Below are 25,076 nucleotides of genomic sequence, written 5' to 3'. Positions count from 1 at the left end.
GTGAAACTCCATCTCTACTGAAAATACAAAAAATTAGCCAGGTGTGGTGGCGGGTGCCTGTACTCCCAGCTACTCAGGAGGCTGAGGCAGGAGAATGGTGTGAACCTGGGAGGCAGAGCTTGCAGTGAGCTGAGATCATACCACTGCACTCCAGTCTGGGCGACAGAGCGAGACTCTGTCTCAAAAAAAAAAAAAAAAGGCAAGGTCTTAACATCAGGGACTGATGCGACCAGATTTGTGTGGAGTGGAGGGAGACGGAGGGAGAGGGAGGGAGGGGGCCCATTGCAGAGGCCCTTGGGGAGCCCAGGCGAGCAGTGCTGACAGCTTTCCCAGAGGACTGGGGCTGTTGGCGGGAAGGCCAGCCCACTGGAAACGTGCTTGGGAGTCTACGTGGAAAGGGTCGGCGGCTGGCTGTGGGTCGGGTGGAATGGAGTGTTGCTCTGTTAGGTGCCCGATGGTCAGGCTGGGCTCCGAGGAGGGCAAGCTGCAAGGTAGTGGTGGAGGGAAAGAGGAGAGGTTCAGCTTCTCACATAACAAGAGAGGTGTGGGTCTGGGGGCTCAGGCGAGAGACAGGGCAGGGGGTGGAGGAGAGAGGAGAAAGACTTTCAAATCAGTTTCTCTTTTGAACACACAAAAAAGTATGACTAATAATAAGACACTCATGCTTATCATCCAGATTTAATATGTTGAAATGTTGCCACATTGACTACAGAGATTCTTAATTTTTTCAATTGAAAGCAGATAACCTAAGTAGAAACAAAATAACAGTATACCACCGTCTCAGAGTTGGTCCATATTTTGGTACTTTATAATGTTTATAGCCATAGTCTATAAAAAGAGAGGCGTTTTAGCATGAGAGTTGAGCACACAGACTGGATACAGACTGCTGGGGTCGGCATTCCAGCTTCACTCGCCTTGGCGAGATGTTTAACCTCTGTGTGCCTCAGTTCCCTCTCTGTAAAGTGTATTTACTGCCCCTTGGACCCGTCATCTTGGCTAATTTCCTAGATTAGACGTTGGCAGGGAGGCCGATAAGTCAAAATGGCAAGTGTCAGTGTCACACCAAAGGGAGAGACCAGAACAGAGTAAAGCCCATAAACCGAGTAAAAACAAACACCACCACAGTCCCTCAAAGCTGTAGGCCACGTAGTGTAAGGGAAACAGCACCACCATTGGTGCAGTGTGCCATCAGAAGAGCATTAGGAGGAGGTCTGTATCTTGCAGTTTATGTTGAAGTTTCTGGTAAAGATGGGCAGAAGCGGGAACCTGACACTTCAAAGTGGAAGCTTCAGTTACCTGGGCGCCCAAGGGGAGGTATTCTCCCCGGTGATGCCGGGCAAATGAACCAACAGCTGGATCATACTTCTTATTTGACATGCTTTTTGGGGGACCTACGAGGGGTTCAGCACAGCACCGGGCCACAGATTTGTAGGACCAATGAGGATGTGGTCCCTGCCCCGGAGCCTGATGCGCTAAGTGCTGAGGGTGGAGGGCTTCCTGGAGGAGGTGCTCTCTGAGGAGAGTGAAAAGTACCCAGCAGAGTGGTGCTGAGGAGCCTCTGAGCAGAGACCGGGTGTAAACATGTGACTGGGTGTGAGCTCTGAGCACAGAAGTCACTTGGGGGTCATAGCAGTTTTGTTTGTGAGGGACAGTGTGGGGAAGAAGGGCCCCGGCGCAGGCTGAGGTCAGTTCCTGTCATGGGTCTTGCATAAAAGTTATCAGGTAGGCAAGAGAGAATCCCTGAAGGAATCTAAGCGGGGAGTTGCAGTGGAGTCGAGCTGTCAGATGGGCTCAGGTTCACACTCCTGCGTTGCCACCTGTTAGCTGCGTAACCTTGAGCACAATCACTCGGTGTCTCTGCCTCTTAATAGTATGGTCTGTAAAATGACAGGATAACAAATTCATGTGGTCACTGGAAGGACTGGCCTTGACACCTCCTGCCCAGTACTGTCTTGATGCCTGCCCCATAAAGTGACTCTGTGATGGGCAAGTGTTATGATCAGATTGGAGGGTGTAAAGAGACATCTTTTGTGACAGTGGAGGGTGGACTGTGCTTTTAAACGGACCCTTCGAAGGCCTGAAGCAGTGGAATTGCAGACGATTTGGTTGGGAGCCGGGGGCAGGGCTTTGAGAGTGGCTTGCCGTTAACAACTGGAGTTGCCTTTGCAAGTTAATGCTGCTAAATTGGGCATGCTGGAAATCTGTTTTCACTGGTGGGTATAGAAACACACATTTCATAAAATAAAATGTTTTCACTTAAAATGTGAGGACGTTTTGTTCTTTGGAGCAGCCTGTCCTTTTGCTGTTTGCGCTTTCTTCCTGTGGACCACTAGAGGTCAGCAAAGACACGGTGAAAGGCGAACAGCGCTCTCCCATGCTGGGCGGGCGGGGACAGTGCAGATGTGGTTCCGTGGCCCTGTGAGTTTTCCCCAGCACGACGCATGGCTTGAGTTGACTCATCTCCATGTTTGTTTGCCAGATGAGCAGGCAGCAAGATAATGAGTTCTGGTGGGATTTTATAAGAACAATAAAGAAGAGGGGTCTGTAGTTTTTCTGAAATAGAACAAGCTTTTGGTTCTTGATCAAGTATGTTCCATTGTAGAATTGATGAGTTTTATCTATTCCTGGAAATGACTTTGGCTAATATGGAAATTTTGAAAGGAACTGAGATATGATTATTGCAAGTTCCTTCTGCTTTAAGAATCCCTGTGCAAATACAAAAACTGATAAATAATACATCTGGATTTAGTGGTATTGGAAAGGGTTTTTTCGTTTTACGGAATTCACTGCTGAGTTCCTTCTCTTTGTGTGCAGGGATATGGATTGACCTGTCTTTTCCTTAGTTGTTTAGGTGAATGGTTTATGATAATTATCTATCTAAGATAATTCACAAATGGTAGCAAACACCTCATTTAATAACTGTCTACCTATACACTTATGAGTTGGACATGTGGATTTTACAAGCAAAGAGTGAGGTAGAGGTGAGGTGGAAGAAGCATGGACTTTGGCCCCCCAGATTTAGATTGAAGTTGCCATTTCCTCGCTGTGGGACCTGGAATAGTTATGTAACCTCATTAGCCTGTTTCCAAGTCTATAAAATGGGAATGATAGCTGGGTGTGGTGGGGGGCACCTGTAATCCCAGCTACTCAGGAGACTGAGGCAGGAGAATCGCTTGAACCCAGGAGGTGGAGGTTGCAGTGCGCCAAGATGGTGCCACTGCACTCCAGCCTGGGTGACAAGAGCAAAACTCCATCTAAAAAAAAAATAAAATAAAAAATAAAATAAAGTAAAATACAATGGGAATGATAATATTCACTTCTTTCTAGAGTTGCTGTAAGTTGTAAATGATAGAATAATGCATATAAAGTGCTAAGCACTGTGCTTGGCTTTTAGAAAGCATTCAGCAAACATGTCTGCCTCACGGCTCACTGATTGTATCAAAGGGATGGCAGGCAGCTCCTGTTTGTTGAGGACCCATTAACAGACAGTTTACAGGCTTGTGAATTTGGTTATTTTCTTTAATCCTTATAATTCTGTGTTTCCAGTAAAGTTATTCTTGTTTGTAGAGGAGGAACCTCAGGCTAAGGAAAGGTTGTACAACTTGTCCAAAGCCAGACCATAATTTCAGAGGCGAAGGGCCTCTGGGAGGTGTGCTGGTTCTCTCTTTCCCGCCCTCACTCACGTGTTCCACACCAAAGGCCAGGCACTCAGCGCTGTGTCAGTCGTCTGCTAGCCTTGAGTGTTCAGTGGGCAGCAAAACAGACGTGGTCTCACACTGACTGAGCTTCAGGTCTAGAGGGGGAAATGGGTACTGAGCAGATAAACATAAACATAGATAATTGTAAATTTGATCCAAGGAAAAGAACATGTTCTGCCTTGTAGACCTGGGGAATTTTCTAGTCAGGCCTGCTCTAGCAGTATTAATCCTGTAAAATAAGCTTTGTTGGCACACAAAAAAGATGAAAAGGCAGAGCCTCTCTGTTATCAGATAAGCTGAAACTCATTGATAATACGAGTGATTAAGCAGCCAGCTTGTTGCATGCATTTAGCTAGATGCTTTTCAGATGTTGGCCATAATCATCACAACAACTTTGCAAAGTAGTTTATTACGCTCCATTTTAAGGATGAGAAATTGAGGAGAGGAGTTTGCCGTGTCTCCAGGATTGACTTGTAGATACCGCCATTGGTATTTAAACCATTTGGGTTCTAAAATCCAAGCTCTATGTACCACATCAGGTAGTTTCCCCCAAACTACCCAAATGATTGAAATTCACTTTCTTAATTCTTTTTTTTTTTTGAGACGGAGTTTCGCTCTTGTAGCCCAGGTTGGAGTGCAGTGGCACGACCTCGGCTCACTGCAACTTCTGACTCTTGGGTTCAAGCAATTCTTCTGCCTCAGCCTCCCGAGTAGCTGGGATTACAGGTGCCCGCTCCACACCTGGCTAATTTTTGTATTTTTGGTAGAGATGGGGTTTCACCACATTGGCCAGACTGGTCTCAAACTCTTGACTTCAGGTGATCCGCCCGTCTTGGCCTCCCAAAGTGCTGGGATTACAGGCGTGAGCCACCACGCCCTGCTCACTTTCTTAATTCTTTTTTTTTTTTTTTTGAGACAGAGTTTCGCTGTTGTTGCCTAGGCTGGAGTGCAATGGCACGATCTCGGCTCACCGCAACCTCTGCCTCCTGGGTTCGAGTGATTCTCCTGCCTCAGCCTCCCGAGTAGCTGGGATTACAGGCATGTGCCACCACACCCGGCTAATTTTGTATTTTTAGTAGAGACAGGGTTTCTCCATGTTGGTCAGGCTGGTCTCGAACTCCCGACCTTAGGTGATCCACCTGCCTTGGCCTCCCAAAGTGCTGGGATTACAGGCATGAGCCACTGCACCCGGCTTACTTTCTTAATTCTTAATTAGTCAAAAATGGCAAGTGACAGTAAGAGAAAGCGGTAGTAGGGAATTGTTTGGAAAACTAGAAAATAATCTGACTTTACCAGATTACAGAACATACTCTAGGATCAACTCGCATTGAATCCAACACCCTTTGCCTCCCACAAACCAAATATTCAGGAATAATTCCGAGCCATTTGAAAACATTTTGGCTTATGATACTGCTGACTAAGACCTGCCACCTCTTTGTTCCTGGTTAATTTTCTCTTCAAAGCCATTCAAATTTTATGCAGGCTACTCTGTTCAGATGTAAGTATAGCCTCTTTAAAATTTTTGATGCAGTTCCTTAATGAAGCTGTTGCTAAGGAAACCCAGGAAAAGCCTGCTAGATATGCACATAATAATTGCAACCTCAAACTTTATGTCAATTTAAGCTGAAAATCAGAGGCACGGGGAGATTTGGGAAAGGCTTTTTAAGATAGAAGGGGGAAAGTAGTAGGAATGCAGCTTAGCTATGGCTGAAACAGTTTAGTCCAGCCAGCAGGGTGCGTGGCTTTGAGATTGTTTGTGAGGAATTCATAGTTCTCACAAAGAAGCTGTTGGATGGGGAAGGAGGAAAGTCAAGTTCCTTATTAGAGATGTAAAAGGAGAGAGAGGGAACTGAGACATTTCTGAATGAACAAGAGTCTGCTATATTGCACCTTGTCTTTAGGAGAGAGTAAGAGGCATATAAGGAAATCTCTCTTGAGTGAGCAGTCAAAGCTGCAGAGATATGAGAAGCCAGGTGGGTCTCTGATGCCCCGCTGGGCTGTGGATGGCAGCTGCCTGCAAAGCGGTAGGAATCTTTGACCCAGTCCTTAGGTTGGAGTTTCAGATCCCATTTGAAGCCCAATAAAGTGAGGAAAGAGGGAGAGGACTAAAATAAAGGAAAAGCCAGAGCCTGGAGAATGAGCCCCATATCTGTGCTGTGGGTTGTTCTGTTTAACCCAGGAAGGCATTGAGAATGATGCTCCAGGATGAGAATGGTGCTTCACAGCTTCCTGCATGGGGACATGCCTGCAGTTGGTGCAGATACTTATTTCGTGGGCATTGATATTTATCTCTATTTATTTATTTATTTATTTATTTATTTAGAGACAGGGTTTCACTTTCTTCCCCAGACTGGAGTGCAGTGGCCAGATCTCACACCACAACCTCTGCCTCCCAGGCTCAAGCGATTCTCCTGCCTCAGCCTCACGAGTAGCTGGGGTTACTGGCACCTGCCACTACTGCCTGGCTAATTTTTGTATTTTTAGTACAGACGGGGTTTCATCATATTGGCCAGGCTGGTCTTGAACTCCTGACCTCAAATGATCCACCTGCCTCGGCCTCCCAAAGTGCTGGGATTACAGGCATGAGCCACCACGCCCAGCCTTCATCTTTATCTTTTTGCTTTAGCTGTTAGGAGCCTTAGAGCTGAGTCTCTAGCTTACCCTTAATAATTACACCTACTTCATGGCAGACATTTTTGTGATTTAACCTTCCCCTGGTTTCCTTTAACTAGAATTCTCATTTTCTCTACACTGATTTTTATCTTTTTTTTTTTTTTTGGTTATTGTTGTTAAATTGTGTGTGTTTAAAAAATTGATTTTAGATCCTCTTTTAGAATGAGGCAGAATGTAAATAAATGCATAAACAGAGCATATTACAGACACTTATTGCTTTTAGAAATTCTAAGCTCTTTACCTTAGGGGTTACCTTAGAGCTGAGCTGAATATTAAAGTGATACATTTTTAATAGGAAAGTTTGGTAATGCATGCAGATTCTAGACTGGGGACTGTATCTTATTCATTTTTTTAGCCACTGTGCTAAGCACAATACTTGTCATAGACCAGGCACTTTTTAATGTTTGTTGGATGCATGAAGTGGAGTCAGCTATGACTCATGCTCCATCCTGTGGCACTCGCCAGCATCAGCACCACTCACCTGAGTGGCCATGACAGCAGTGACCATTGGTGGCTGTGCCACACCTGTGTCTGCATTTAATCCGTAACCACTCCACCCACAATGAGGGATTGCTTTTATTGTTTTATATTTGTAATGTATAATATACTTTATTTTTACTTGGAAAGACTTCAAACCTTCAGAAAAGCTACAGGAGTAGTTCAATGAACACTTATATGCCCTTCACCTAAAAGGACAGTGTTAGCCAGGTGCGGTGGCTCACACCTGTAGTCCCAGCACTTTGGGAGGCCGAGGCAGGCACATCACCTGAGGTCGGGAGTTTGAGACCAGCCTGACGAACATGTAGAAACCCCGTCTCTACTAAAAATACAAAATTAACCGGGCATAGTAGCGCATGCCTGTAATCCCAGCTACTCGGGAGGCTGAGGCAGGAGAATCGCTTGAACCTGGGAGGCGGAGGTTGCAGTGAGCCGAGATCACACCATTGCACTCCAGCCTCGGCGACAAGAGCAAAACTCTGTCAAAAAAAAAAAAAAAAAAAAAAAAAAGGACAGTGTTTGTCCTTCTGTGTCTAGATTACTCACTTAGCGTCATGTTTTCATGGTTCATCCATGTTGTAGGACGAATCAGTCCTTCATTCCTTTTTTTTTTTTTGACGGAGTGTCACTCTGTTGTCCAGGCTGGAGTGTGCAATGGCGCCATCTCTGCTCACTGCAACCTCCGCCTCCCAGGTTCAAGCAATTCCCCCACCTCAGCGTCCCGAGTAGCTGGGATTACAGGTGTGCACCACCACGCCCAGCTAAGTTTTGTATTTTTTTTTTTGAGACAGAGTCTTGCTCTGTCACCCAGGTTGAGTGCAATGGTGCGATCTCAGCTCACCACAACCTCTGCCTCCCAGGTTCAAGCGATTCTCCTGCCTCAGCCTCCTGAGAAGCTGGGATTACAGGCATGCGCCACCACGCCTGGCTAATTTTGTATTTTTAGTAGAGACGGGGTTTCTCCATGTTGGTCAGGATGGTCTCTCGAACTCCCAACTTCAGGTGATCTGCCCGCCTTGGCCTCCAAAAGTGCTGGGATTACAGGTGTGAGCCACTGAACCCAGTCCCCTTCATTCCTTCTTTTTCTTTTTTTTTTTTTAACTATATTTTAAGCTCTAGGGTACATGTGCACAATGTGCAGGTTTGTTACATATGTATACATGTGCCATGTTGGTGTGCTGCATCCATTAACTCATCATTTACATTAGGTATATCTCCTAATGCTATCCCTCCCCCATCCCCTCACCTGACAACAGGCCCCAGTGTGTGATGTTCCCCTTCCTGCATCCAAGTGTTCTCATTGTTCAATTCCCACCTATGAGTAAGAACATGCGGTGTTTGGTTTTTTGTCCTTGTGATAGTTTGCTGAGAATGATGGTTTCCAGCTTCATCCATGTCCCTACAAAGGACGTGAACTCATCCTTTTTTATGGCTGCATAGTATTCCATGGTGTGTATGTGCAACATTTTCTTAATTCAGTCTATCATTGATGGACATTTGGGTTGGTTCCAAGTCTTTGCTACGGTGAATAGTGCCGCAATAAACATACGTGTGCTTGTGTCTTTATAGCAGCATGACTTATAATCCTTTGGGTATATACCCAGTAATGGGATGGCTGGGTCAAATGGTATTTCTAGTTCTAGATCCCTGAGGAATCACCACACTGTCTTCCACGATGGTTGAACTAGTTTACAGTCCCACCAACAGTGTAAAAAGTGTTGCTATTTCTCCACATCCTCTCCAGCACCTGTTGTTTCCTGACTTTTTAATGATTGCCATTGTAACTGGTGTGAGATGGTATCTCATTGTGGTTTTGATTTGCATTTCTCTGATGGCCAGTGATGATGAGCATTTTTTCAGGTGTCTGTTGGCTGCATAAATGTCTTCTTTTGAGAAGTGTCTGTTCATATCCTTCGCCCACTTGTTGATAGGGTTGTTTGTTTTTTTCTTGTAAATTGTTTGAGTTCATTGTAGATTCTGGATATTAGCCCTTTGTCAGATGAGTAGATTGCAAAAATTTTCTCCCATTTTGTAGGTTGCCTGTTCACTCTGATGGTAGTTTCTTTTGCTGTGCAGAAGCTCTTTAGTTTAATTAGATCCCAGTTGTCAAATTTGGCTTTTGTTGCCATTGCTTTTGGTGTTTTAGACATGAAGTCCTTGCCCATGCCTATGTCCTGAATGGTATTGCCTAGGTTTTCTTCTAGGGTTTTTATGGTTTTAGGTCTAATATTTAAGTCTTTCATCCATCTTGAATTAATTTTTGTATAAGGTGTAAGGAAGGGATCCAGTTTCAGCTTTCTACATATGACTAGCCAGTTTTCCCAGCACCATTTGTTAAATAGGGAATCCTTTCCCCATTTCTTGTTTTTGTCAGATTTGTCAAAAATCAGATGGTTGTAGATGTGTGGTATTATTTCTGAGGGCTCTATTCTGTTCCATTGGTCTATATCTCTGTTTTGGTACCAGTACCATGCTGTTTTGGTTACTGTAGCCTTGTGGTATAGTTTGAAGTCAGGTAGCGTGATACCTCCAGCTTTGTTCTTTTGGCTTAGGATTGACTTGGCAGTGTGGGCTCTTTTTTGGTTCCATATGAACTTGAAAGTAGTTTTTTCCAATTCTGTGAAGAAAGTCATTGGTAGCTTGATGGGGGTGGCATTGAATCTATAAATTACCTTGGGCAGTATGGCCATTTTCATGATATTGATTCTTCCTATCCATGAGCATGGAATGTTCTTCCATTTGTTTGTATCCTCTTTTATTTCACTGAGCAGTGGTTTGTGCTCTTCTTGAACAGGTCTTTCACATCCCTTGTAAGTTGGATTCCTAGGTATTTTATTCTCTTTGAAGCAATTGTGAATGAGAGTTCACTCATGATTTGGCTCTCTGTTTGTCTGTTATTGGTGTATAAGAATGCTTGTGATTTTTGCACATTGATTTTGTATCCTGAGGCTTTGCTGAAGTTGCTTATCAGCTTAAGGAGATTTTGGGCTGAGAAAATGGGTTTTTCTAGATATACAATCATGTCATCTACAAACAGGCACAATTTGACTTCCTCTTTTCCTAATTGAATACCCTTTATTTCCTTCTCCTGCCTGATTGCCCTGGCCAGAACTTCCAACACTATGTTGAATAGTAGTAGTGAGAGAGGGCATCCCTGTCTTGTGCCAGTTTTCAAAGGGAATGCTTCCAGTTTTTGCCCATTCAGTATGATATTGGCTGTGGGTTTGTCATAAATAGCTCTTATTATTTTGAGGTACATCCCATCAATACCTAATTTATCAAGAGTTCTTAGCATGAAGGGCTGTTGAATTTTGTCAAAAGCCTTTTCTGCATCTATTGAGATAATCATGTGGTTTTTGTCTTTGGTTCTGTTTATATGCTGGATCACATTTGTTGATTTGCGTATGTTGAACCAGCCTTGCATCCCAGGGATGAAGCCCACTTGATCATGGTGGATAAGCTTTTTGATGTGCTGCTGGATTCGGTTTGCCAGTATTTTATTGAGGATTTTTGCATCGATGTTCATCACGGATATTGGTCTAAAATTCTCTTTTTTTGTTGTGTCTCTGCCAGGCTTTGGTATCAGGATGATGCTGGCCTCATAAAATGAGTTAGGGAGGATTCCCTCTTTTTCTATTGATTGGAATAGTTTCAGAAGGAATGGTACCAGCTCCTCCTTATACCTCTGGTAGAATTCGGCTGTGAATCATCTGGTCCTGGACTTTTTTTGGTTGGTAAGCTATTAATTATTGCCTCAATTTCAGAGCCTGTTATTGGTCTATTCAGAGATTCAACTTCTTCGTGGTTTAGTCTTGGGAGGGTGTATGTGTCCAGGAATTTATCCATTTCTTCTAGATTTTCTAGTTTATTTGCATAGAGGTGTTTATAGTATTCTCTGATGGTAGTTTGTATTTCTGTGGGATTGGTGGTGATATCCCCTTTATCATTTTTTATTGCATCTATTTGATTCTTTTCTCTTTTCTTCTTTATTAGTCTTGCTAGCAGTCTATCAATTTTGTTGATCTTTTCAAAAAACCAGCTCTTGGATTCATTGATTTTTTGAAGGGTTTTTTGTGTCTCTATCTCCTTCAGTTCTGCTCTGATCTTAGTTGTTTCTTGTCTTCTGCTAGCTTTTGAATGTGTTTGCTGTTGCTTCTCTAGTTCTTTTAATTGTGATGTTAGGGTGTCAATTTTGGATCTTTCCTGCTTTCTCTTGTGGGCATTTAGTGCTATAAATTTCCCTCTACACACTGCTTTAAATGTGTCCCAGAGATTCTGGTATGTTGTGTCTCTGTTCTCATTGGTTTCAAAGAACATCTTTATTTCTGCCTTCATTTCGTTATGTACCCAGTATCATTCAGGAGCAGGTTGTTCAGTTTCCATGTAGTTGAGCGGTTTTGAGTGAGTTTCTTAATCCTGAGTTCTAGTTTGATTGCACTGTGGTCTGAGAGACAGTTTGTTATAATTTCTGTTCTTTTACATTTGCTGAGGAGTGCTTTACTTCCAACTATGTGGTCAATTTTGGAATAAGTGTGATGTGGTGCTGAGAAGAATGTATATTCTGTTGATTGGGGTGGAGAGTTCTGTAGGTGTCTATTAAGTCTGCTTGGTGCAGAGCTGAGTTCAATTCCTAGATATTCTTGTTAACTTTCTGTCTTGTTGATCTGTCTAATGTTGACAGTGGGGTGTTAAAGTCTCCCATTATTATTGTGTGGGAGTCTAAGTCTCTTTGTAGGTCTCTAAGGATTTGCTTTATGAATCTGGGGGCTCCTGTATTGGGTGCATATATATTTAGGATAGTTAGCTCTTCTTGTTGAATTGATCCCTTTACCATTATGCCATTATGTAGCCTTCTTTGTCTCTTTTGATCTTTGTTGGTTTAATGTCTGTTTTATCAGAGACTAGGATTGCAACCCCTGCCTTTTTTTGTTTTCCATTTGCTTGGTAGATCTTCCTCCATCCCTTTATTTTGAGCCTATGTGTGTCTCTGCACGTGAGATGGGTTTCCTGAATACAGCACACTGATAGGTCTTGACTCTTTATCCAATTTGCCAGTCTGTGTCTTTTAATTGGAGCATTTAGCCCATTTACACTTAAGGTTAATATTGTTATGTGTGAATTTGATACTGTCATTATGATGTTAGCTGGTTATTTTGCTTGTTAATTGATGCAGTTTTCTCCTAGCATCGGTGGTCTTTACAATTTGGCATGTTTTTGCAGTGGCTGATACTGGTTGTTCCTTTCCATGTTTAGTGCTTCCTTCAGGAGCTCTTGTAGGGCAGGCCTGGAGGCGACAAAATCTCTCAACATTTGCTTGCCTGTAAAGGATTTTATTTCTCCTTCACTTATGAAGCTTAGTTTGGCTGGATATGAAATTCTTGGTTGAAAATTCTTTTCTTTAAGAATGTTGAATATTGGCCCCCACTCTCTTCTGGCTTGTAGAGTTTCTGCTGAGAGATCAGCTGTTAGTCTGATGGGCTTCCCTTTGTGGGTAACCCGACCTTTCTCTCTGGCTGCCCTTAACATTTTTTCCTTCATTTCAACTTTGGTGAATCTGACAATTATGTGTCTTGGAGTTGCTCTTCTTGAGGAGTATCTTTGTGGCATTCTCTGTATTTCCTGAATTTGAATGTTGGCCTGCCTTGCTAGGTTGGGGAAGTTCTCCTGGATAATATCCTGCAGAGTGTTTTCCAACTTGGTTCCATTCTCCCCGTCACTTTCAGGTACACCAATCAGACGTAGATTTGGACTTTTCACATAGTCCCATATTTCTTGGAGGCTTTGTTCGTTTCTTTTTATTATTTTTTCTCTAAACTTCTCGCTTCATTTCATTCATTTGATCTTCAATCACTGATAGCCTTTCTTCCAGTTGATCGAATTGGCTACTGAAGCTTGTGCATTCGTCACGTAGTTCTCATGCCATGGTTTTCAGCTCCATCAGGTCATTTAAGGACTTCTCTACATTGGTTATTCTAGTTAGCCATTCGTCTAATCTTTTTTCAAGGTTTTTAAGTTCTTTGCGATGGGTTCGAACTTCCTCCTTTAGCTCAGAGAAGTTTGGTCATCTGAAGCCTTCTTCTCTCAACTCATCAAAGTCATTTTCTGTCCAGCTTTGCTCCACTGCTGGTGAGGAGCTGCGTTCCTTTGGAGGAGGAGACGTTCTCTGATTTTTAGAATTTTCAGTTTTTCTGCTCTGTTTTTTCCCCATCTTTGTGGTTTTATCTACCTTTGGTCTTTGATGATGGTGACGTACTGATTCGGTTTTGATGTGGATGTCCTTTCTGTTTGTTAGTTTTCCTTCTGACAGTCAGGACCCTCAGCTGCAGGTCTGTTGGAGTTTGCTGGAGGTCCACTCCAGACGCTGTTTGCCTGGGTATCAGCAGCGGAGGCTGCAGAACAGCGAATATTGCTAACAGCAAATGTTGCTGCCTGATCGTTTTTCTGGAAGTTTCATCTTAGAGGGGTACCCAGCCGTGTGAGGTGTCAGTCTGCCCCTACTGGGGGGTACCTCCCAGTTAGGCTACTCGGGGGTCAGGGACTCACTTGAGGAGGCAGTCTGTCCGTTCTCAGATCTCAAACTCCGTGCTGGGAGAACCACTACTCTCTTCAAAGCTGTCAGACAGGGACATTTAAGTCTGCAGAGGTTTCTGCTGCCTTTTGTTTGGCTATGCCATGCCCCCAGAGGTGGAGTCTACAGAGGCAGGCAGGCCTCCTTCAGCTGCGGTGGGCTCCACCCAGTTCCAGCTTTGTTTACCTACTCAAGCCTCAGCAATGGCTGGCGCCCCTCCCCCAGCCTCGATGCTGCCTAGCAGTTCGATCTCAGACTGCTGTGCTAGCAATCAATGAGCAAGGCTCTGTGGGTGTGGGACCCTCCGAGCCAGGCACGGGATATAATCTCCTGGTGTGCCATTTGCTAAGACCATTGGAAAAGTGCAGTATTAGGGTGGGAGTGACCCGATTTTCCAGGTGTCATCTGTCACAGCTTTGCTTGGCTAGGAAAGGGAATTCCCTGACCCTTTGCGCTTCCCGGGTGAGGCGATGCCTCACGCTTGGTGTGCTGCACCCACTGTCCTGCACCCACTGTCCGACAAGCCCCAGTGAAATGAACCTGGTACCTCAGTTGGAAATGCAGAAATAATCCATCTTCGTCTTCTGTGTTGCTCACGCTGGGAGCTGTAGACTGGAGCTGTTCCTATTCGGCCATCTTGGAACCGCCCCTTCATTCCTTCTTATGGCCACTTAGTATCTGCTGTATGGAGATACCATGTTTTATTTATCCATGTATCGGTTGATGGACTTTAGGTTGTTTCCACCCTTTGGCTATTAAGAATAATGCTGCAGTGAACGCTCATATACATGTATTTTGTGGGAACAAAGTTTTGTGGGAATGTACAAGTGTTTGTGGGAACACATATTTTCAGTTCTCTTGGGTATATACTTGGGAGTGAAATTGCTGGGTTTAACTTTTTGAGAAACTGTGAACTTTTCCAAAGCAGCTGCGCCATTTTACATTTCTACCAGCAATGTCTGAAGGTTCCAGTTTCTCTATATCCTCATTAACACTTGTTATTGTCCATCTTTTGATGAGAGCCATTCTAGTGGGTATGAAGTGATGTCTCATTTTGGTTTTGATTTACATTTCCCTGATGGCTGATGCTGTTGAGCATTTTTCCCATGTGCTTTTTTTTTTTTTTTTTTTTTTTTGAGACAGAGTCTCACTCTGTTGTCCGGGCTGGAGTGCAGTGGTGCAATCTCGGCTCACTGCAGCCTCCGCCTCCTGGGTTCAAGTGATTCTCCTGCCTCAGCCTCCTGAGTAGCTGGGACTACAGGCGCATGCCACCACGCCCAGCTAATTTTTTTGGTACTTTTAGTAGAGACGGGGTTTCACCATGTTGGCCAAGATGGTCTTGATCTGCCGACCTTGTGATCCGCCCACCTCGGCCTCCCAAAGTGCTGGGATTACAGGCGCAAGCCACTGTGCCTGGCCCTCTTTGTCAAGTTTTAAATTGGGGTTTACTTTCTTTTTATTGTTTAGCTGTAAGAGTTCATTATATATTGTGGATACTAGTCCCTTACCAGATCCTTGCTTTGCAGAATTTCTCTCCCATTTTGTTATTGTCATTTCACTTTCTTTCTTTTTCTTTTCTTCTTTTTTTTTTTTTGAGATGGAGTTTGGCTGTGTTGCCCAAGCTTGAGTGTAGTGGCACAATCGCAGCTCACTGCAACCTCCGCCTCCCGGGTTCAAGCGATTTTCCTGCCTCAGCTTCCCAAGTAGCTGGGATTACAGGCATACACCACCACACATGGCTAATTTTTGTATTTTTAGTAGAGACAGGGTTTCATAATGTTGGCCAGGCTGGTCTTGAACTCCTGGCCTCAAGTGATCCACCTGCCTCGGCCTCCCAGATTGCTAGGATTACAGGCATGAACCACCATGCCTGGCCCATTTCACTTTCTTGATGGTGTCCTTGGCAGCACAAAAGTTTCTAATTTTGGTGAAGTCTAATTTATTTATTTTTTCTTCATGTGTTTTTGGTGTTATATATTTAAAAAAATTGCTAACCCAAGGTCATGAAGATTTATTGTTTTCTTTTGGGAACTTTATAGGGTTAGTTTTTGCATTTAGGTCTGTGACCCATTTTGAGTTAATTTTTGTTCATCATGTGAGTTAGGGGGTCCAACTTTATTCTTTTTCTTTTTTCTTTTTTTTTTTTTGAGACATTCTCTCTTTGTCACCTAGGCTGGAGTGCAGTGGCACGATCTCAGCTCAGTGCAGCCCCCGCCTCCCGGGTTTAAGTGATTCTCCTGCCTCAGCCTCCTGAGTAGTTGGGATTACAGGCGCCTGCCACCACGCCTGGCTAATTTTTTCTAAGTTTAGTAGAGACAGGGTTTCACTGTGTTGGCCAGGCTGGTCTTGAACTCCTGACCTTAGGCAATCCACCCACCCCGGCCTCCCAAAGCGCTGGGATTACAGGCGTGAGCCACCATGCCGGGGCTAACTTTATTTGTTTGTATATGAATATCCAGTTGTCCAAGCAGCATTTGTTGTAAAGACAATTCTTTCCCCATTGGCACTCTTGTGGAAAATTAGTTGATCGTAATTTTTTTTTTCTGGACTCTTAATTCTATTCCATTGATCTTATGTGGTACTTAATGCCAGTACCACACTATCTTGGTTATTATAGCTTTATTAGTAAGTTTTGAAGCTGGGAAGTGTGTCTCCTCCAACTTCGTTCTTCTTGAAGATCGTTCTGGCTATTCTGGGTTCCTTGTACTTCTATGTGAATTTTGGCATAAGCTTGTCAATTTCTCCAAATAAGTCAGCTGGGATTTTGATAGGGATCGCATTGAGTCTGTAGATCAATTTGAGGTGTTTTACCATCTTAACAATATTGTCTTCCAATCCATGAACACGAGATATCTACAATAAAGAACCAGCAAATCTTCCTTTTTTCCAGGAAGGAGACAAATTTAGTTGCAGGCAAAACTTATAATTTAATTTTTTGTTTTAATTGATTATTTTTTATCTTGGCCATTTCCTAATAAGAAAGGCATCTTACGTTACTGTCATGTTTAGATTAGGTGTTCTAGCAATCAGTAATTTCATCCGTAGGATATGGATTTTATTAAGCTTATAGATTGTCTTCTCATTTTTTGGCTTCATCCCTTTCTTAATTTTGTATGTCCCTTCAAGGCTTCATTCTAGTTGCTGGCTTAATTTTTTTTCTTTTTATGCAATTTAATTGCAATAAATAATTCTTTTATAAAGCAAACAATATATGGGGACAAGTGATTTATCCTAGCATTTCTTTCCTGCATGTTTGCTTCACCTTAAATGTGTCATGTATAATGTGAAGATTTGGGGCTGATATTAATTCTCTTAGAGAAGGTGTGATGTGAGCCAGATGGCAGAATAGGACCTTTCGGCACTTGTCCACCTGAAGAAACACCAACCTGACAACCATCCACACACACACCTTCACAAGAGCCAGGAAACCAGGCAGGAGACCACAGCTACACCCAGGGGTCGCACATAAATAAGAAAAGGTGCATGGAAGAGGATGGGAAGGACAGCCTTGCACCAGCCTTCTCCGGCCCCAGGCAGCACAGCGTGGAGGGAGATGACCTCCACTAGCGAAAGGAGAGCGATGTGAGTTCCAGGCCTGCCTCGGACACCAGCACCAGGCTGCCCTGGTAAAAACCAGCACCGGGCAGGCCCTGTGGCCCCAGATACCAGGCTGGGCCATGGACTGAGCAATGTTTTTTAATGAAAAAAAAAAAAAAAAGTCTGTTAATAGTTAAAAAGGAAGAAAAGAAAAATTTCAAATAATACTTAAGTTTGGAAAATACCTGGTGATTTTTGTTTTGACAATATAGTGGTCCAAAAACCCTCAGCACAAGTTCCTTAAAATTCTGATTAAGAGAGAAAAATCCCCCCATCCCCATCCCCAACATCTTTCAAAATGCAAAGCTCATTGTTAAGAAAGGAAAAGGAAATCTTTTTCCCAAAAGCAGGAATTCTGAAAGTCAGTGGGCCTTGGAAGCCAGAGAATGCCCTGCCTAGCTGTGGTAACAGCTTTCAGTGCTCACATAGGAGGGATAGAAAATAAACCTTAGACCTGCCCAGACTTGGGAGTTGGATGGCAGACCCATGTGTAAAGCCAAGATCCCCCAAACAACACGTTTAGCAAAAGAATGAAATAGAAAATACCTCAGTCCTTAAAGTAAGAAAATAAAGAAACTTGATCTTGTTGGAAGGTGTATTAGTCAGGGTTCTCTAGAGGGACAGAACTGATAGGATATATACATATATAAAGGGGAGGGGAGTGTACTGAGTATTAACTCACATGATTACAAGGTTCCACAATAGGCTGTCTGCAAGCTGAGGAGCAAGGAGAGCCAGTCCGAGACTCAAAAATGAAGAACTTGGAGTCCGATGTTCTAGTGGGGGAAGCATCTAGCATAGGAGAAAGATGTAGGCTGGGAGGCTAGGCCAGTCTCGTCTTTTCATATTTTCTGCCTGCTTATATTCTTAGCTGCGCTGGCAACAGATGACGGGTGGGTCTGCCTCTCCCAACCCACTGACTCAAATGTTCATCTCCTTTGGCAGCACCCTCACAGACACACCCAGGATCAATACTGTGCATCGTTCAATCCCATCAAGTTGACGCTCAGTATTAAGCATTACAGAAGGAAACAAAACCAATCCCAAGAGGGTTTAGTTTAAAGTTGTGCTGGTATAAGAGTGACCACAAACTCCTGGCAGAAAAACGTAAATCCTTCTGGAGTGACAAGCTACGTTCTGAATCAATCAGTGAACAGAAAACATGAAAAAGGTTCATGGAAGCTCTGGATTGAGATGTTAGACCCCAAACGTACTACCTTTGTCTCTCTCCTAAGGTCTCATTTAAGTATCCCATTTGAGATGGAGTCTTGCTCTGTCACTCATGCTGGAGTGCAGTGGCGTGGTCGTGGCTCACTGCAACCTCTGCCCTCCTGGGTTCAAGCGATTCACCTGCTTCAGCTTCCCAAGTAGCTGGGATTACAGGTGTGCACCACCGTGTCCATCTAATTTTTGTATTTTTAGTAGAGACGGGGTTTCACTATGTTGGCCGGGCTGGCCCAAAGTATTTTTAAAGGAAAGAAACTATAATGACAATCATATCTGTTGCCACCACGCTGTGCTAGGAATTCAGAGGGGAATACAAATGGTCTCCTCCTATAGAGAGCTCATTTCTGCTTGAGGAGACAGATCTGCAGTGTTTTGTGAGTGTAGTGTGGAAGGCATTAGTCTATTTTGGACAGGCAGGAGAGGAGTTTAGGAAAGCAGTGATGCGGGGGTGGGGGACGTTTTAGCTGTGTATGGTCTTGTTTAATTGGCTTTTAATTTCAGGCTGCATGAGTTGTCATTGGAGGGACTAGATTTTACGGAGAACAGACTTAAAGAAACTCAGAACTTGGCCAGGTGCAGTGGCTTATGCCTGTAATCCCAGCACTTTGGGAGGCTGAGGTGGATCACCTGAGGTCAGGGGTTGAGACCAGCTTGGCCAACATGATGAAACCCTGTCTCTACTAAAAATACAAAAAGTAGCCGGATGTGGTGTCGGGCACCTGTAATCACAGCTATTGAGGAGGCTGAGGCAGGAGAATTGTTTGAACCTGGGAGGCAGAGGTTGCAGTAAGCTGAGATCATGCCACTGCACTCCAGCCTGGGCAACAAGAGTGAAACTCTGTCTCAAAAAAAGGAAAAAAAGAAAGAAACTCAGAACTCTGGTATGGAAAGATGAATGTGGAGAAAAGCTGTAGTCAGAATTCAAATCATCTTTAAAGTACACATGAACTCACTTGCTCACTAAACCCAAAGATGGTAAAATAGGCAGTATTTCTTGAAGCCAAAGGAGTGGGTTTTTCAGGTTATCCAAGAGTGAATCAAAGGCTGGAACCAGGGTGATCAGGGGTCAAGCATGGACTTTGCTTGGCCATCTCTTTTGGATGGTGTCCTCACGAAGGGCACTGACTTGTACAAAGTATCCTTCCTCTAGCACGTGGTGGGTACACCTGGTAGTCTAGGAACCTTCCAGGTACCTGTCCAAGGCATAGGGCACAGCATCCCTGTTTCAGCCATCTCTCTGTCCATCTTCTTCCCAACACTGTGATTCTTTTTTTTTTTTTTTTTTTGAGATGGAGCCTCACTCTTGTTGTGCTGGAGTGCAGTGGCACGATCTCGGTTCACTGCCAACTTCCACCTCCTGGGTTAAAGTGATTCTCCTGCCTCAGCCTCCTGAGTAGCTGGGACTATAGGCACCCATCATCACGCCTGGCTAATTTTTGTATTTTTAGTTGACATGGGGTTTCACTATGTTGGCCAGGCTGGTCTTGAACTCCTGACCTCAGGTAATCTGCCTGCCTCAGCCTCCCAAAGTGCTGAGATTATAGGCCTGAGCCACATTACCTGGCCTGAACACTGTGATTCTTTTTTTTTTTTTGAGACGGAGTCTTGCTCTGTGCCCAGGCTAGAGTGCAGTGGCGCAATCTCGGCTCACTGCAAGCTCTGTCTCCCGAGTTCACATCATTCTCCTGCCTCAGCCTCCCAAGTAGCTGGGACTACAGGTGCCTGCCACTATACCTGTCTAATTTTTTGTATTTTTAGTAGAGATGGGGTTTCACTGTGTTGGCTAGGATGGTCTCGATCTCCTGACCTTGTGATCCGCCTGCCTCGTCCTCCCAAAGTGCTAGGATTACAGGCGTGAGCTACCGTGCCCAGCCTCCAACACTGTGATTCTTTATGGGCCTGTCTCCTCTACTACTTCATGAAGTTTTGAGGGACCGGGTCTTATTGAAGCTTTTGTTTTGTTTTGCTTTGTTTTCATTCTTACCTTTGAATGATTAAAACTGAAAATGGATCCAATTACTTTAGACAGATGCTTTTTAAAGGAAAATCCTTGGTGCATGCCTCATACCCCTACTCTGGGATATAAGAAAGTAAGTTATGTTTTTTCCAAACTTTTTTGATAGACATATGTGGGAAGTTTGTATAATTTTGAAGATGTATTTTCTCTCCAAGTAATTATGGCTGGAAATAGCCAGTGAGAGAAGCAGAGTGTGTTTTCAAACCTGGGAATGTGTGGGGCCCGCTGTTTCCCATCCAGCATTCCCCCAGGGTCATCACCTAGTTGAGTGCAGCCACCAGGCTGCCCCATGCATCTGTCACTGTCTTGTTCTTCCGAGCACTGCAAGTGCCCACATTTGAGAAGGCTGATGAGGATTAAGGCATTTTCTAGAGCATCAGTGGCTGGTTAACTTGGGGTTAGAACCTGTGGTTTCAAAGGCATTAACTAACAGTGATATTTCTGTTTCTTGAACACTCACCGAGAGTTTTAGGCTTATGTTCAGTGTTCGCATTATTTCATTGAGTCTTTTTGACAATCGTAATTAGATTTGATGATCCCTGTTTCTTAGGGATATGCAGATGTGGCCCTGGAACTCAGGACTTTACAGCTCCAGGCTGTATTCCTCCCTCTCCATCCTGCCAGAGACAAGTCCTGTGTCTGGAGTTTCCCTCTGATGTTGTCACTTTATTTCTTATTAACAGAATAAAGCAGGTCCAGACTTACTTTCTACTTGGAAATGGAGTAGTGAATTAATATTTGGATCCCTCAGAGTCTGTCTTGTGAATAAAGCTCCTTGTCTTGAGTAGTCTTGGAGCCATTTCCGTTGGAACCTCACATAAACATCTGGGCCCTGAACTCGGACTTCGTGACTGTGCAGCCTGTTGAAAGATTAGAACAAAGATGTGCTGATTAATATTCCCTAAAAGAGCAGCAGGTTGGAAATGAGTTTGGGGATTTCATCTCATTTCAAGATTTCCTGAGGATCTTGGCCTAGCTTTGCCTGGGACCGTTTTGTACTCCCCGGCTCCTTGTGCCGTAGGTGCCTGTGTCGACCAAACATGGCTTTGTCCTGAGGCTCCCTGGGCTCACGGCTTCTCAGTCAAGTGTCTGCTTAGTGCCCAAAAGCAGTTGCGCTCGAGCTTTTCCCATTCAGGAACTGTTTTAGGGCTTTGAAGTGATGCCGGTTCCATTTGCAATATAGTATTTATCATTTGATTTCTTATTACACTGAAATGATAAGGGGAATGAAATAGTATTATTACTGATCATAGTATTACAACCTTTCATCTTAGATAGGTTCCATGAAAGAATCAATGGGAGTTCTAATGCATTGGAGGCCAAGGCATGTGACCTTCCCCGGCTGTCACCTTTATTTTAGATGGTGGCCTCTTGAAGGGCACTGGCTAAGATCAGTATTTGTCTTTTCTGCCCCAACATCTTTTATCATGTTTGGCACGTAGTGGGTGCAGCTGAAGGTCTGGGCATTTCCAGATTTGTGATAAAGGTGTTAAGTACCCCCACCTCTTCTTTTTTTTTTGACACGGAGTTTTACTCTTGTTGCCCAGGCTGGAGTGTAATGGCGCAATCTTGGATCACTGCAACCTCCGCCTCCTGGGTTCAAGCAATTCTTCTGCTTCAGCCTCTCAAGTAGCTGGGATTACAGCCTTATGCACCACCACGCCTGGCTAATTTTGTATTTTTTAGTAGAGATGGGTTTCTCCATGTTGGTCAGGCTGGTCTCAAACTCCCAACCTCAGGTGATCTGCCTGCCTCGGCCTCCCAAAGTGCTGGGATTACAGGTGTGCGCCACCGCGCCCGGCCAACCCCTGCCTCCTCTTTACAGACCTCCTCCACCCCGTCCCTGGCTGCTGTCCTCCAGCACTGGGGCTTCTGTTCGCTGCTCTACTGCGCACTCCTGGAAAGGAACAGGCCATGTCCTACTCAAATTTGAATATTCATGGACCATAGACCTAGACAACAACTTCTAGATGAAAACATAGGATATCTTTGTGATCTCGGGCAAAGAGTTTTCTAAGATTAGGACATAGACGGCACTAACCATAGAAGAAAAAGCTGATAAATTGAGCTACATCACAGAGAAATGCTTTTGCTTATTAAGACTCCCTTAGGAAAATAAATTGGCAACAGACCGGGAGGAAATATTTGCAAAACATATATAACTAAGGACTTGCATTCAGAATATATACAGAACTCAGTAATAAAACAAATGATCTAATTTTAAAAACTGTCAGAAGATTTGAACAAGCACTTCACAAAGGAAGATATACCAGTGGCCAGTAATCATATGAAAAAGGTTCAACATCATGAGTTTTCAGGGAAATGGAAGTTAAAGCTACCAGAACGTCTAAAATAAAAAAGACTGATATCCTCATATGCTGGTGAGCAGGTGGAGCAACGGTGATTCTCACACATCGTCGGTGTTGGCATGACCTTTCACTGTAGGAAAAGTGGGGGTGGCAGAGATGCGATGTGTACATAAATAGTATGGGAGACACAGAGAAAGGACATTATGGAGTCCAGCATGGTTAGGAGAATTTAGGGAAAGAAGCAGCAGCTTCCCGCTGAAGGGCGTGAGGACCAGCTTCTTGGAGAGGGTGGCATTGGAACCGAGTCTCCAAAGGGAGAGCCAGATGTGGCTGTGGAGGGAGCGCAGGAGCAGAGAGCCTGTGTGCCCCGGTGGCATCACCTAGTACAGTCCGCCTCATATGCTTCCACCCATGATTCTATGTCAAAGAGTATTTCATTGGACTTAGAGCCGCTATTTTGTTTATTTTTTCATTGATTTATTGTCATCCTCCCCACTGATTCTAAGCCAGGGGACTAGCCTGTCATTAGCATGGAGGCCCCCAGGGTAGGAGTCTTAGCCTGTTTTGTTCACTGCTGTATCCCCTGCCACAAGAGTGGCTGGCACCAGAGTAGGGGTTCAGTAAATATGTGTTGACAGAATGAGAAAACAAATGAGTTAAAGTTGTTCAGTCTGGTGAGGTCATAGGTAGGCAGTGGGGCCTCGAATTCCCAGAGCAGCTTGGGGCTGACTGAGGAGGGCCTGGCATGGCTGTGAAGGCATTTGGGCTCCATTTTACAGTCCTGAAGGGATCTAGTGGTTTCAAGATGGGGATTGTCTTAGTTTGGTGAGGCTGCTGTCACAAAATGCCACAGACTGGGTGGCTGATAAACAATAGAAATGTATTGTGCACAGTTCTAGAGGTTAGAAGTCCATGATCCAGGTACCAGCATGTTTCGTGTCTGGGGAGGGCCCACTTGCTTGTTCATAGACCACCATCTTTTCTCTGTGTTCTCACATGGTGGAACAGGTGAACTAGCTCTTTAGGGTCTCTTCTTATAAGGGCACTAATTCCATTTGTGAGTGCTTCACCCCCCTGACCCAATCACTTTTTAAAGTCCCCACCTCCTAATTCCATCACCTTGGGGGCTAGGCTTTCAACATGTGAATTTTGGGGAGGCACAAACATTCAAACCATGGCTGGGGTGATGGGCTCTGAGCCATGTCTCAGGAACCATAGTCTGGCAGGGGTGTGCGGACAGGTGAAGGAAGGTGGAGAGGTGGTAGGAAGACGATGCCGATTCCTCTTCCAGATGAGGGCTGATGAGGGCCCCAGCGAGGCCATGGCAGTGAGCGCAGAGGAGAGGGGATGGAGGGAGGGTTTGGAGGCCCAAGTTGGAAGGGCGTTCAAGCTAAGGCTCTGTACTCACAGAAACATCAGGGAAACATTCATCGTCCAGGGCAGAGGAGGGAGAGAAGCGCTTCCTTAAGCAATGCTCCTGGAGCAGCAGAGTGGGCTCTGCCTTCCTTCTTCTCTGAAGGCAGCTGTGCGGTGGGCAGGGCCCAGGCCCAGAGTCAGGTCTTGTCCCTGATACTTCTTGGCTGTGTGATTTTGCACAGGTGATTAATGTGACCCTGAGCTGTTAATGTCCTTATTTGCCAGCTCACAGGATGGTTGTATTGAGTAAATCAGGTATGTTAAGTCTGCTGCCATACAGTAGGTGTTGAAGAAACAGAAGTTGTCGGCTGGGCGTGGTGGCTTACACCTGTAATCCCAGCACTTTGGGAGGCTGAGGCAGGCAGATCACCTGAGGTCAGGAGTTCGAGACCAGCCTGGTTAACATGGTGAAATCCCGTCTCTACTGAAAGTACAAAAATTAGCCAGTCATGGGGGTGGGTGTTTGTAATCTCAGCTACACAGGAGGATGAGGCAGGAGAATCGCTTGAACCCAGGAGGTGGAGGTTGCAGTGAGCCAAGATTGTACCACTGCACTCCAGCCTGAGTGACAGAGTGAGACTCCATCTCAAAAAAAAAAAAAGAAAAGAAACAGAAGTTATGATTGCTACACTATAGGGTTGTTGGGAGGATTCAGTTGGGTCGTGGATGAAAGAAAACTTTTTGTAAACCCTGAAGTCTTAAGTCTGATTTCAGTGGTGTTATTAATAATTCATTACCCAGTTACATGGTTCTGTGTCTCCTTGTGCTTTAAGAATTTTTCTGTTTGATGAGAGACCTTGATAAAATCCTGTTGTGTAGATGAACTCTTGTTCCTTTTCTTTTCTTTTGTAAAGGAACTTAAAGTAGAGGTCTCAGATTTGTAGCAAGTACCTTTGTAGCAGAGAATCTGGGCTTTATCAGCAAGAGGATGGGCTGCACCTGCAGCCATGGCTGGGGAAGGTCTGAAGCCACCTGGGGCCTGCGCCTTGCGCTGCTCACCAGGCTTTCCCTCTCCTTGATGTCTCCTCAGGTCTTTGTTTTATGAAGAAACATTTTTAATGTGTGCTTCTTTT

General features: G+C 44.4%; 1 protein-coding gene across 4 annotated transcripts in view; it reads left to right on the top strand.

Moving 5' to 3' along the window:
• The window catches only part of TRAPPC9 (trafficking protein particle complex subunit 9), a 744,079-nt gene that overhangs the window by 61,253 nt on the left and 657,750 nt on the right, over positions 1 to 25,076 (top strand). The window lies entirely within an intron of this gene.

The sequence above is a fragment of the Pongo abelii genome, chromosome 7 (assembly GCF_028885655.2).
Source record: "Pongo abelii isolate AG06213 chromosome 7, NHGRI_mPonAbe1-v2.0_pri, whole genome shotgun sequence".
In the NCBI taxonomy this organism is placed as follows: Eukaryota; Metazoa; Chordata; class Mammalia; order Primates; family Hominidae; genus Pongo; species Pongo abelii.
The sequence above is the reverse complement of the archived record's forward strand: the minus strand, read 5'-3'. Positions and strand labels throughout refer to the sequence as shown.